This window comes from Lepus europaeus, chromosome 2, assembly GCF_033115175.1.
Source record: "Lepus europaeus isolate LE1 chromosome 2, mLepTim1.pri, whole genome shotgun sequence".
Taxonomy (NCBI): domain Eukaryota; kingdom Metazoa; phylum Chordata; class Mammalia; order Lagomorpha; family Leporidae; genus Lepus; species Lepus europaeus.
Window position 1 is genome coordinate 17,124,050 of NC_084828.1, and position 15,575 is coordinate 17,139,624.

A 15,575-nucleotide genomic window follows, 5' to 3' on the forward strand; every position below is an offset into this window, starting at 1 on the left:
AATGTTGCTGAGAATGTTAATGTTTCTGCTCCCGTAAGGGCCTGGGAGTTGGTGTGAACCGAGGAGATGCTGAGTGATTTATTCTAGGCATATGCAGGGAAGCACATACTTTAAGAATGTAGGCATTAAGGATTCTGGAAACATTTGAGTAACCTTCTACCTCTGAACCATAAGAACCACTATTGCTAAGTTCAGAAGTCATTGCTGTGCAGCTGAGGCTGTAATAGTCCCACTTAGCTGATAACCACCATGGAGAAAGATGGGCTCATTGTACACAGTGCACACTTGCTCAGACCTGCACATCTCCTGGGTGCTGTGGCTCCTTTTGCTAAGACATTGGGGCAATCATGGCTGCACAGGCCACATTGCAACAACACAGCCTTCCATTTTATAGTGTCTTCTACTTTCTTTCTTTGTCTCATACTCATTGTCTTTAAAATAACTCCATAAAGCATGAAGATTTGTATTTATCTCTTTATCTCTCTTTGTTCCTCATCAAAGAAATACATGTAGTGGAGATATTTGCCCAAGAACATGGGGCTAGCAAAATACAGGGTTGAGAGAGGTCCCCATATTACTGACAGCTAATTTTTGTGTTCTGGGCTCTGTGTGTGGGTACTGAGTACCCAAACCAGGTAAGGTCTGTCTCTATATGGCTGCACACCTGTAAGCCATGAGTCTAATAGAAAATGCTTGTGTTTTGTTTTCATTCTTTTCTATTTTTTTTCTTTGGACAGAGGAAGAAAACACGCACTTACATTGCAAGAGGGAGAATTTCCAAGAAATGACAATAGAAGAAGCTTCAAAACTTTAGTAGGGCATTTTTAAGTTTCTAAGATATGTTGAAAACCAGGCTTACACACCTAAATGAGAAATATGTTGTAAGGACATTGCAATACAGATAAGTCTCAGTCTAGCAAAGCACACTTTACTGAAATAGCAGGTGTTTATTTGTTTTTGAGCTCTCATGAGAGTTGATTAATTCACTCTCTGATTGCTAGGTTGACCAGATAAGTAGACTAATGGTGCTACTTCCAGTTATTTTGATTTTCTGTTTGTTTAGCTTTGTAAGAAGGGAGTGATTTTGCTTTGGGAGAATTAGTCTATTTACTGAAAAGCAGGCACTGAGAAATAATAGATCAAAAGTTGGATTCAAGGCTCAAAAATACCCATTAGAGATTTTTAAAAATTGAGTGCCAACCAGAGACTAAATCAGTTGTTTTTACTCCATGAGTTTTGTTTTCTGTTCTTTATTATTTTCCAATTTCTTGTCTATGAATTAAGCTTTTCTTTTTTTGGTAGTACATTAAAGTTTTAATATTTCACTCCTCAGAAAACACTACATTCTGTCATGTACTTGATAACACAGCTTCAGTGAATGACAGCCCACCACATAGAACCCTGGTCATCCTATAAGAATTTTTTTTTTAATTTTACTATCAACTTTATTTTTTTAACTTTTATTTAATGAATATAAATTTCCAAAGTACAGCTTATGGATTACAATAACTCCCCCCCCATAACTTTCCCACCCACAACCCTCCCCTCTCCCACTCCCTCTCCCCTTCCATTCACATCAAGATTCATTTTCAATTATCTTAGAAGATCAATTTAGCATATATTAAGTAAAGATTTCAACAGTTTGCACCCACACAGAAACACGAAGTGTAAAATACTGTTTGAGTACTAGTTATAGCATTAATTCACAATGTACAACACATTAAGGACAGAGATCCTACATGAAGAATAAGTGCACAGTGACTCCTGTTGTTGACTTAACAAATTGACACTCTTGTTTATGGTGTCAGTAATCACCTTAGGTTCTAGTCATGAGTTGCCAAGGCTATGGAGGCCTTTTGAGTTCACTGATTCTGATCTTATTTAGACATAGTCAAAGTAGAAGTTCTCTCCTCCCTTCAGAGAAAGGTACCTTCTTCTTTGATGGCCCCGTTCTTTCCACTGGGATCTCACTTGCTGAGATCTTTCATTTAGGTTTTTTTTTTTTTTTTCCAGAGTGTCTTGGCTTTCCATGCCTGAAATACTCTCATGGGCTCTTCAGCCAGATCTGAATGCCTTAAGGGCTGATTCTGAGGCCAGAGTGCTATTTAGGACATCTGCCATTCTATGAGTCTGCTGTATATCCCACTTTCCATGTTGGATCGTTCTCTCCCTTTTTTATTCTACCAGTTATGAACTAAGATTTTCTTAAACAAATATTTTTCATACGGTGGTCCTGAAAAAATACATGGAGGTTAAAAGTAGACTTTTATCTGATTAAGTCTTAATTTATAACACCAATTTTGTTCTTAATCAACTGCAGCTTTCAGACTCCCGATTTAAAAAGAAAAAGAAAAATTTAGTTTTCTACTTCTAAAATAATCCACAGTAGGATTTTTAATTATTGAATGGTACATATTCCTATATCAATATTCTAAGGCAGTCATTCTAAGCTCAACAATGTCATTTTGAACAATAGATATTTTTTACTAGCAACAGCCATGATGATGGCATTTTCAGAATCACTTAAGACGATTACATAGATTTTACAGGAAGCCAACAGCTCTTTGAAGTACTAAGTAATGAATGCATCAGGATTTCCCTACGTCATGATGAACAGTAGATCTTAATATTCCTTGAATTCTCTAAGCACAGTGAATTTGGAAAAATCAGCTGAAGGGTTGTATAACCTAATATTTTAAGCTAGGGTGTATTTCTTTGGCAAAAATTCTTTAACTTTTCTTTAACTTTTCTCAAGAGGGACTTGTTTTTGTCCACAATCTGACACCAATGATGTGTGTGGAGCTGGGAGCATCACTTATATTCTGTAAGAATTTGTTTCCATACAAAAAAATGACTTTGGCCTAGTAAATATCTATGGTCATTTCCATAGTTATTGAGTTATTCTATTAAACGGTTTACATTGTAAATTTAAAAAAAATTGTATTTGAAAGGCAGAATTACAGAGAGAGGGAGGGAAGGAGAAAGACATACACACACACACACACACAGAGAGAGAGAGAGAGAGAGAGATGAGAGATAGATAGTCCATCTACTGGTTCACTCTCCAAATGGCTGCAATGGCTGGGTCTGGACCAGGCCAAAGCCAGGAGCCAGAAGCCAGGAGCTTTTTCTGGGTTTCCTACATAGATGGCAGCTGCCCAAGTACTTGGATCATTTTCTGCTGCTTTTTCCAGCCACATCAACAGGGGACTGGCTCAGAAGAGGAGCAGCTGTAACTCAAATTGGCGTATGTATGTGATGCTGGCATCATGGGTGGCAGCTTAACCCACTACACTAAAATGCCAGCCCCTATACTGTGATGTTCCACACAATGTTCATTTTATAGATCATATGATAGATTAACTTGACCTTGCAGCCAAAGATTAAATTTTTCAATCTTTGGCTGGGGAAACTAATTTCATACTTAGATGTTTTACTTTTTCTCAAGCTCATTATGTAAGATTTTCATGTGCTTCTTTTTTGTTAATTCCTAAATACATAATTTTATTTATTTTTTTTCCAAAAATAAATTACTTATTTGTTTGAAAACAGAGTGACACAGAGAAAGGGAGAGCCAGAGGGAGAAAGAGATCTTCCATTTGCTGGTTATCTCCCCAGATGACTTCAGCAACTGTGGGTTGTCCTTGTTGAAGCCAGGAGCCAGGAACTCCAATGGAGTCTCCTATGTGGGTGGCAGGGCCAAGTATTTGGGTCATTTTGGCTGCTTTTCCAAGCACATTAGCAGGGAGCTACATCAGAAGTGGAGCAGCTGAGACTTGAAGCAACCCACTGATACGGGATACTCACATTGCCAGTGGCATCTTAACGTGTTGCGTTGTGTGCAATGATCATTATATTTCTTCACGGTGTTATGAAAACTGTGGTTCAAGATACTTTGTGTATTTCTGAAATGTTTGTTTGGCTAGTAGTCCTTTATACCTCAAGGTTGAGCATGGGCTATGTACTTTCTGACAAAACAATGATCAAGATTAGTTAATAGCGGTGATACAACAAATGACTTCACAACCAATTACTTTTATTTTTATTTCTCAAATGGTTGTTTTGGTGTGTAAATAAATGATTTGCTGTCCTTTTAGAGATTATACCAATATTTGGAAGAGAATGACAGTGTTACACAGCCATAGAAGCACCATTGCAATTCTCGTGAGAGATAGTATCTCGCTCTGGTTCTATTCACTAATTTCTTAGTAGGTTGATCAGTTAAAGTATATTGGCTGACAGCCATATTTTCTTAGGTTTCAATTTAAATGTTCATTTTGCTCCTGAAATTATGATCCTCTTGTGCTGGCATCAAGGTACATGCATCTTTACTGGGTCATGTTCTGAAAATCAAGTTCAAGGTGACCAAAGACTTTTTGAATGGATTCTTAAACTTTTAAAAAGGTGAGATGGCTGTGTGGAATTTTGTGTGGAATTTTTGCTGTGTCTTATATGTCACAAAACAGACTTGTGCTATTGAGTGATCTTTCAGTGGACTCCGGAGGGGAGCCTCATGGATCCTCCAAACTTGAAATTATTTCAATTTCTGTATCTCAGCTTCCTCCTCCCAGAACATGGGTTAACAATTATATCTACCTCATATATTCTCTTTTAAAGATTTTTATTTTATTTACTTGTTTGAAAGAGAGAGAGAGAGAGAGAGAGAGAGAGAGAGAGAGAGAGAGAGAGTCTTCCATTTGCTGGTTCACTCCCCAAATGGCCACATATGCCAGAGCTGAGCTGATCCAAGCCTAGAACCAGAAGCTTCTTCTGAGTCTCCCATATGGGTACAGGGGGCCAAGGACTTGGGCCATCCTCTGCTGCTTTCCCAGATACATTATCAGGGAGCTGGATTGATGTGAAGCAGCCAGGACTCAAAGTGGTGCCCATATGGGATGCCAGTCCTGCAGGCCAGGGCTTTAACCCACTGTGCCACAGCACCAGCTCCTACCTCATACATTCTTGTGAGAATTGAATGAGTTCATATGAATGTGGCACAGTGCTCACAACATACAAAGATTGTGCTATTATAATTACAAGTATAATGATCATTATTTTTATTGTTGAGAAGAAAATCATCTTGTTTGTAATGGAGGCATAGACTTATAGGGTCTTAAAGTTCCAAAGACTATTTTTAAAAGTTCATTACAATTTTATTTTATTTGAATGAGAAGAGAGAGAGAGAGAGAGAGAGAGAGAGAGAGAGAGAGAGAGAGACTGACTCCCATCTGCTGGTCCCCTCCCCAGATCCCCTCAACAGCTCGGGGGCTGGACTAGGGCCAAAGCCAAGAGAAGGGAACTCTATCAGGGTCTCTGACATGGATGGCAGGGACCTAACTACTTGAGCCATCACCTGCTGCCTTCCAGGCTGGGACTTGCACCCAGGCATTCCCATATGGGATGGGACATTTCAAGCTGCATCTTAATTACTATGCCAAATGCTCACCTCTCAAGCAATCTTAAATGGTTGTTAGTCCAACTTCTTGGCCAATGCCTGAATCTGTTACAATAGCTACATTAGGAAGTAGAGCAAAATTAGAGAGCCAGTTGCAGCCCATCACGGGTTAGCTGAATGACTTGCTTCAGGAATCTAAAATACCACATCTCTGGTCTGATAATATCACTATGTGTATCATGTTTATGGTATAAGATTTATCAAGAATACAGATCAATTTTCTTCAATATAGATCATTTAAAGGATACACATTTTAATAGTTTCAGTAATATGAATAATTCAGCTGTTCTTCAAGTTTTTGGAGAAAGCAAACTATAAAATGGAAATTTTGTAAAATGGCTAAGGAACAAAACAGTAGTATTTCCAACAATTACAGTCTGTCTCTGACAACAGAACAAGGAATTGATTGCTTTTTAAATGTAGGTTTGTGTCCTATATTTGATAATAATTCTGCATGTTTTCTCAGAAGATGGAATATTTCTTTCCATTTTTATATTTATATTTCCAGTTCATGAATTCTGTGCCCATAATCCTTTTGATTTCCCAGAATTTTCTTTTAAGAAGTCATATATTGCAGCAATAATCCTTGAACCTCACAAAATTCTCTAAAAATAACTTGAGCAAAGGAGTTGAGCCCACGTGGTCTAATACTTGACGGAACTTGGTGTAAGAACAGCGTCATTGTTAAATAAAGAATTTACTTCAATATTCAAAGCTCATTTATATAGACATATATGAGGGTACTTCAAGAAGTTAGTGGCCAATGGAATTAAGATTATTTTACTGCAAAAAAAAATGGAAATCCATGAATAGCTTTTCCCATAATATGTACGGCATTTCCATGAAAAGTTTGAATTCCCTGTGTGTGTATGTGTCCACAAGCAGGCTTATACTTTTGTTACATAAGGGAATTTTGGCTCCAAAGTTTTCACAATGATATAACATGAGAATCCATTTTAAACCATTAATGGTGTGGGGGTATTGTGGCTGGAGAAGCTAACTTAATGTTCACCTGTGGATGGTTTCTTTCTTTCTTTCTTTTTTTTTTTTTGACAGGCAGAGTGGACAGTGAGAGAGAGAGATAGAGAGAAAGGTCTTCCTTTTTGCCGTTGGTTCACCCTCCAATGGCCGCCGCGGTTGGCGCGATGCATCCGGCGCACCGCGCCGATCCGATGGCAGGAGCCAGGTGCTTATTCTGGTCTCCCATGGGGTGCAGGGCCCAAGCACTTGGGCCATCCTCCACTGCACTCCCTGGCCACAGCAGAGAGCTGGCCTGGAAGAGGGGCAACCGGGACAGGATCGGTGCCCCGACCAGGACTAGAACCCGGTGTGCCGGCGCCGCTAGGTGGAGGATTAGCCTATTGAGCCACGGCGCTGGCCGGATGGTTTCTTTCATGACTGAATACAGCTATTTGTTTTCCCCACACAGGATCATGCAAGGCAACTTTAATATGTATTTCTATCACTACCCATTGCTTGGAAAGTTTTAAAGTCTTTATGTGCAAACCACAATTAAATTCCTCCAAGGCTCAAAGAAGCTGATGGGGCAGGTGGGGCTACGTTCTACATGCTCACAGATGAATATGTTGGGTTTGGAGAGGTTCAGCCCCTGGACTGCAGCCCAAGAATCAGAAGGGGATGAAGTGTGTGCCCTGACCTGGGACCTGGGGAACAACTCTAGTCTGGGCCCCTTCACCCTTACACTTTCTCTCCCAGGTCCTAGGAACACCCAATATCTGGGGATTACTTTGACTTTGGTTTTCCCCTTCTTTCTCATTGGAAGCATCAGCCACACACACACACACACACACACACTCTACACTCCATGGCCACGGCCACAGCAGTCTTCTGTCCTCTGGATGGTCCTTCCCCTTACTGATGCTCATGCTGCTCAAAGGCATCACTTGGTTCTGTTTTTTTCTTTTATTTGAAAGGTAGAGCTACAGAGAGAGGAAAGACAGCGAGCGAGCGAGTGAGCGAGAGACAAAGAGAGAGAGAGAGAGAGAGAGAGGGAGAGGGAGGGAGAGGAGGGAGGAGGGAAAAAAGAGATCTTTTATCTGCTGGTTTACTCCCCAAGTGACAACTCAACAGCCAGGGCTGCCATGGCTTGGCCAGGCCGAAGCCAGGAGCTTGGAGCGTCATCCAGTCTCCCTGTGAGTGCAGGGGCATAGACACTTGGACGGTCTTCCACTTCTTTCCAGGCACACTGGCAGGGAGCTGGATCAGAAGCAGAGCAGCCGGGTCCTGCACCAGCACCCCTATGGGATGCCAATGTTGCAGGCAGAGGCCCAACCCTCTATGCCACAATGCCGGCCCCTGTGTTTGGTTCTTTATTGCAACTGATGATTGACTCAGGATTCTGATTCCACTTTCTGCTCCTTCAAATCCTATTTTCGTAGAGCAGCTGGAGGAGTGATCTTTTGTGATAAGCTTAAAGCTGTTCCATAGTTCCTCTTCCTACTTGGAATAAAATCCCACACCTGGCGTGGCTCATCAAGCTGTCCATCGGTGGCCAGGTCTGGCTCTCAGAACTCCCTGCTCGCTTTTTCCCTTCCCCTCTACTCCTGACAAATGAGCCTTAATTGTGGGCCTGCGGTGTGTCCAGACTGCAAACCCCTCTCAGGCACTTTGCATCAAATCTTCAGGTGTGTCTGGAATACTCCCCACAGATCTGCATGGAGATAGATTGAAGTTAACTTTTAGACTGGCCATAGCTTAATATAATCTCTTCTTAAACTGCTTGCTATAAAATAGTCCTTCAGCCATTTAAAAATCAGATCGTCCTATTCTGATTTCCTTTAAAACTATTTATTTTCTGTTTTCTTCCTCCCTACTAGCAAGTACCATGGTGAGCAAAGAGCTTCCATAGCTTAGTGATCACCACATCCAGGGACGAGTGGTTCTCTGCCTGCTTTTGCTACCCCCAGCACCCACCCTGCTGTCTCTCTGTTCCGAAAAGCCAGGGTTCATCCAATGGCAAGGAACACTGACTCTGAAGCCAGACAGCCAGGTGCAAGTCCAGACTTTGCTGTTTACTGGTTATGTGACTATAGAGAAGCAAACTCCTCAGAACTTCAGTTTCCCCTTTTGTAAAATAGGTAGGCTTAATAGTAATAGCTACCTCCATGGAGTCATTGAGGCAACTAAGAATGTATAAACATGTTAACAATGATAGAGCACACAGATCACAGCCTGTAACATCAAAAGCCCCATAGATATGTCAGCTGTCCTTAGTGTGGGGCATGTGTATATAAATTTTATATTCATAGAGTTTTGCTATATGTATTATTATATAGGAAACATACAATTACATTTATAAGCTCTTAGATTTCTATTTACGTTGCATACAGTGTTAGCTATTTTTATTATTCTATTGTCTAGCAGAGTGGCAAATAAAATGCGTCCCAAGAGTTTGTGAAATGCCATAAACTAAAGGCAGCCGCTTCTTTCTCACCTGGTTCAGTTACAAGATTCAACCAAGTTCTCTTGCTGGTACCAGAACATCTGCCCATCGGCCACTATTCTAGTACCTGCTGTTACCACAAGCATCCTGAAGGTGGCAGTGGAGACTTAAGGTTTGGAAAACGCTCCACCGTTCTAGCGGACACTCGAGGGCAGAATTTGAAAAGTTACTCCGAGGACCTGTTTTTATATCTTGAAAATTGTTTTTCATTATTATTGTGAGGCGGGGTGGGTGGAATGTCGGGAAGCTGATCAAATGCAAATAATATGCGGGAAGCAGCAGCGCACTGTTATTCATTAACAACTCAGGCACAGGGGGAACATTGGAGCATTCCTAAGGAATTGCTGATGAGGTGAGCTGAGGGCAGGGAGCCTGCAGGAAGGGGCTTGGGCGTGGATGGGGGCTCCCTCCGACCTCCAGGACTCCTTGATCTGTGGGGAGGGACAGAGCTGAGGGCTCTAAGGCACATTCTCTGTGTGTCTTCTAGCGATCCGGAGAGTCACAATATATCTGAAAGCAGACTAGAAATATCCTTAAGCGTTAGAATAGTCGCCCTGTGCAACTAAATCTGAAATAATTTATAACGACCGCCAGATGGCAGTATTGCACCACAAAAGGTGTGCAAGTCCAGCCCCCACTTCTAAACTCTCAAATCTAACCCCCAAAGTCTTGTGTGCTTCCCATGTTTCTGGAATGTTGGGAATTAGACTTATAAGGAGCAATTGCTCTTTATTGGCACCCTTCCTATACACAGAGAATACATTTTTGTCAACAGCGGATGCTTATTGTCTTGGAAAATAGATCCCTAAAAGTTGAATTGTGCATGACCATATGCTTTCTGATTGAAGATTCTCACTGAAAAAATGAATCAGCATGTGAGCTACAATGTAACATTCCTAAGGTCAGACTAGGTCAACTGTTGCCAAATTTCAGGACAAAATTAAACACAAAGATTTTTAGTTTATAATTAACTTTTTAAAAATTTGTAGCAAGTGGGGTTTTCTAAAAGCACAAAACAAATGGTTTTAAAAACCAGATTTTATATAATTTACATATCCTATAACCATTTTTGTCAAAAATTGCACCCTGTAAATGCATTTATGTGGTTGAAGAGCTTGAAATGTGATTATCACGTAAGATGATGTGTGAAGCACATTATAATAAATGGGAGTGGTGGTTCCATTTGTTAAGAATAAATAGCTTGGAGATAAGCGTTAAGATCGACTACTAAAGGGTTCCAGCAGAGGCCAAACTGTAGAATATCCGAGAATGATCTGCCTGCTGGGCTCTCCCCTTCAGGAGATGCTGTAGATGAGAGTGTTCAGCAATTAATCACAGACAGCTTTCAAGAAGGGCGGCTCAATGTCTGTCTATCTTACTCAACCTGGATTGAGTCTGTAGCACACATTTTATTTATTTATTTATTTTTAACTTTTATTTAATGAATATAAATTTCCAGTGTACAGCTTATGGATTACAATGGCTTCCCCCCCATAATTTCCCTCCCACCCGCAACCCTCCCCTCTCCCACTCCTCTCCCCTTCCATTCACATCAAGATTCATTTTCAATTCTCTTTATATACAGAAGATCAATTTATTATATATTAAGTAAAGATTTCAACAGTTTGCACCCACATAGAAACACAAAGTGAAACATACTGTTTGAGTACTAGTTATAGCATTAAATCACAATTAAGGTCAGAGATCCCACATGAGGAGCAAGTGTAGCACACATTTTAAATACCATGTCTGGGGAAGGTTTTGCTGGAACCTACTTAGTCTCTCCCTTATTAGATAGCTTCAGAATGGTAGACTTCTCAGTAGTCACAGTTACACTGTAGTTTCAAGGCACCATTTTTCTGGTAAAGACGTAAGAGCCCAAATTTGAAGCTACATTAACTTTTTGGTTCCTAAAACTGATGGATTACTTCTATCCCTTAAGAGTACCCTTAATGGCTAGGATCATCCAACTCTCACCATCTTCCGTTCTCGACTCCACTCTCCTCTTGGTGGTCATGGATGCAGTGAATTCTTTAATTAAATGAAATCTCTGGTACAGACCAATCAGCACTCATGTCATTCATCAAGCTTTACTGCTTCTCTTCTTTTCTGTCATCCCCATTTTGGACAGTTTCATTGTACTTCTGACAGGTATGGCACATGAATTCATTTCATATTTCTTTAAAAGATTAATTAATTTATTTGAAAGTCAGAGTTAGAGAGAGAGAGAGAGAGAGAGAGAGAGAGAGAGAGAGAGAAATGGCCAGGGTTGGCTTCTTCTGGATCTCCCATGTAGGTGGCAGGTGCTCAGACACTTGGGCCATCTTATGCTGCCTCTCCCAGGCCATTAGCAGGAAGCTGGATCAGAAGTGGAGCAGTCAGGACATCACCCATATGGGATTCTGTTGTCGCAGGTGGAAGCTTTATCCTCTGTGTCACAATGCTGGCCTCTTCAACTCATATTTTGACATTTAACATCACTATGCATACCTAAGAAATTATTGGGAAAGAGAAGACTTAAAAATGGTGTCATGTGGATGCAGAAGAAGGAACACTACAAAATAAGAGAATACTTTGGCTTGTAACTGGAAGAGTTTTTCTGGCAAAAGCTTTCTCCCTCAGTAGATTGGGCCTGTGTCAGTACAGATTCAGATTCCTACATTCAGGTGAAAACAAAGAGATACTGCAGATGGCAGCATGGCATTGCACATGGCTGCTTTAGAGCAAAACCCACAATGTCAGTATTCCATTTTACTTTTTTCCCCCCTTTTCTTTTTTCCTAGTGGGTAAGTTACTGGAACATTTTAAAAATGATTATTTATGGTGAAAATTTGGAAAAGCAATTATGCCTGTTTTTTCAAGTTTACTCCCATGGCCGTCCAGGACAAAGTAGCAGTCAGCAACCTGTCCCTGACAAGCCTGGAGGCTGAGGCATTGCTATTCTGGCTACCAGCACTTGCAGCACCCACTGTTAGATTTAAACATGGCTTAGAATTTAATCTCAGAGGTGTTCCCAAGCCTCTTTCAAGTCCCAAAGAGAAATTTGCCAAGCATTAAGAAATAAAGAATTATTCTCAGGAATTATGACAAAAAAGTGATGAGACTGAGAAGTCCTTTGAGACTGAGGCACAGATGATCCCTGTAATGAATGTAAAGAAACATTTAAAAATAGCTGTTCAAAGGAACTCCCATCATTTTGTTTTCAGGAAAAGGTAAAACGTTAAGCCAGGGGTCAGCAAATATTTTCTGCCAGACAGTAAGTATTTTCTGCTTAGTGGGTGACACAGTCTCTGTCACAGATCCTCAGCTCTGCACTGCACCTTGAAGGCAGCCACAGACAATACACACACAAATTGATGGGGCTGTGTTCCAATAAAACTTTATTTACAGAGACAGACACATCTGGTTGTGGGCCACAGTTTGATTCATCTGCCCAAAAGCTGAACTTGCTTTCCCTCTAAGGAATCCTCTGAATTAGATTAGAACCACCCCACAGACAATTTTCCCTCCCTTGTCGTTTAAATTCAATGCTGCTTTTTTTTTTTTTTTTGTCTGTGTCAAGTGTGAGCTTGTGTCATCTCTTTTGGAGGTGAAATACCAGATTGGGTTGGGTGGGACACAGAACAGACATGAGCTTCACATTAGAGATGGACCTAATCGTAATGTTGGCTCTGGCAAGTTGCATTTTTTTGTTATTTCTTTCCACGGGACCATCTAATTTGTATTCGATCTTAGGAATAAGTTTAGGCTTGGGGTTGTGTTTGCTTCATAACTTTCCCAGTAAGTATGATGTAATAGGCAAATGTGCTTTAGGTATCTTGAGACCAAAGCATGTGTTTGCTGAGCAAACAAATCAGGTTAGGAAATAAATTCGAGATGTTTATGAACAGTGTTTTGTATCTAAAAATTCCATTAACTAATTCTCAAAAGGGGAATGTATTATAAATATATTTATCAATGGTTCCAGAGAAACTAATTTTAAATACAATTTGCTCAAGGCCACTTGCCAATGTCTGGTCTCTGGTTGGAGACCGTCCAAGTATAGGTAATAATGATGAATAAATAAATCCACCTGTGGAAGTCAGAAAAAAATGGGATAGTCAGCGCCATGTCAGGGGACATCTGAGGACCTGGTTTGCTTCTTGAAGGAGTTCCTTTCTTGGGGATGTACCCACTGGCTCCTTTCCTACCTATACAGACTGGAACAGACTCCAGAATAAGGTAGGTCACTTTGGTGAACTTCTTGTGAGGCAAATAGAAATTTGAAAGCTTAGGGCTGCACTTAAATTCTAAGCTTCTAAGAACATTGTAGATAGGCCAGTGCTGTGGTGTAGTGCGTAGTGCAGGCATTCCATATAGGCACCAGTTCAAGTACTGGCTGCTTTACTTCTGATCCAGCTCCCTGCTAATGCACCTGGGAAAGCAGTGGAAGATGGCCCAAGTGCTTGGGTCCCTGCATCCACATGGGAGACCTGGATGAAGCTCCTGGCTGCTGGCTTTGGCTTGGCCCAGCTTGGACCTTTGCAGCCATTTGGGAGAGTGAACAAGAAGATGGAAGATTCTTTCTTTCTCTACCTCTGCCTTGCCCTTTCTGTAACTCTGCCTTTCAAATAAATAAATAAATCTTTCAGAGAGAACATTGTAGAGATTAAATACTTTATTTTGGGGTTGGTTAAGGGTATCTTCTGTTTCATCAACATCTCAAGCTAGATTGGATATATTTTGCATGGGCTAATTGATGAATCAACTTTATCATCCATACATGAATTGGGATACTCAGGTAGCTGAAAAGTAGAAAGAAATCAGTGAGTGTGTGCTTTGTGTCAGCTCACGTGGGGGAAGTGAAGCCAGTCTAAAGGCTTACCTGTACAATAAAGAACTTTGTTTATTTTCATCCTTCTTCCCAGTTTGGAAATCTTATTGCATGCTCTGGGCTGCAGAAACAGACACAAGTAAAAAGAGAAAACTGCTTTATTGAGCAGCCTTGGAAAGTGTGGCTTCTACACTATACAGGCTTAAGGTAGGGGGACTTCCCATTATAAATACCCTCAAAGGACCAGAAAGGAGATTTACATGCAAAACATACACTGGGGTCTTGGAAAATGTGCTTTCTGTAGACAGGTTGTATAAAATGCATATGGAGGGAACTCTCTGGAGGAGTCTTGAGAATTTGATCAAGGTGTTGGGGTGAAAAGTACAGCTAACTTGTATAGCCTCCGGATGACACAAAATGGACTTTTCTTCTCATGCTTTCTGAAGGTCTTTTGGAAAACATTTCCCATTTATACCCATATTTGGAAAACTTGTGTTTTATTTTTACTGTGTCCCTAAACTTCTTTCCTAGGTTCTAGAACTGTGCTGAATGATATGTCAGCCCCTAGGCACATGTCCACATTGAGCACTTGAAATGTGGCTACTGGGACTGAGAAACTGGATGGAGGTGGGCATTGTCTAGCAGTTAAGATGCCTGCACCCTGCATTGGAGTTCAATACCTGGCTCTGTTCCAATTCTAGCTTCCTGCTACAGTGGACCCTGAGAGGCAGTGATGGCCTAAGTGACCGAGTCCCTGGCACCTAAGCAGAAGACCTCGATTGCATTCCTGGCGCCTGGCTTCAGCCATAGCAGGGGGCCATTGTGGCTATTTGAGGAGTGAACCAGAATATGTGGGCTCTCTCTTGCTTGCTGCCTCTCAAATAAATTTAAAAACATGAATTGTTAATTATATTGATTTTTTTGTCTAAAATTGAATGGCCACCTCTGTGACCAATGGCTACTGTATGGGATTGCACAGATATACAACAGCTCTGTCATCATGGAAAGTTCTTTTTAGATGGAGTCTCACTCCAGAGGGTGACTGGCTAATAGTTTTTGCTCACACACTTGTTTTTTATCTTTGAAGATTTAGTTTTCTTCCAACTGATGAAGTTTAAAAAAAGAATGTTGTGGAGAAGTCTTTCATTTTACTCATATCTTAATATTTGCTCTTAACTCTTCCCCCTCTATTCTGAGTAATTCTATTTTTATCCATAGCATCTTATTTTTAGCTCTTCCTAATACAATCAAACAAAAATATACTAACTTCAGGGAATATTTTAATTACTTGTGCTCGAAATGTCCTTACTAGTCCTTAGTGTAATAACCGAGCGGCCAATTCCATATTCTCAGAGAGAAAAACAAAAATGAGAAAGACCTGTTTTCTTTAGTCATGCTAGACAGAAACATTCTGTGGTGTTGCAATAGAAAATTAAGAGGGAGGTTGCTTTCTAGGTCATCAAATGGGGTCAGAAATCTGAGTGTCAACATATTTGGGCTGCAGTCACTAATTTTTCTAAAGACTATCTGTGAATACCTAATTTTGCAGTCTTTGGTTTCACTTTAAGTAAACTGGAGGCTCAGGAAAAGGAAACCTTTATATATTTTTTCACTGTGGCTTGTAACCCTATGTAGGTTTAGGATGTTGCTAATGATCTCAAATGGAATGCCGGGCTGTTGAATTATCAGAAAAACCATCGGGAAGCAAATTGCATAGAGTTACTAGGAATTAGCTCCTGAGGGCACACATCCTGCCTATGTTGTCCCCATTGTAAATACAGGTGACTCCAAAAGTGCCCATACAGAAATACTGGAGAGCAGGGCCATCTGCACCTGATTGTCCT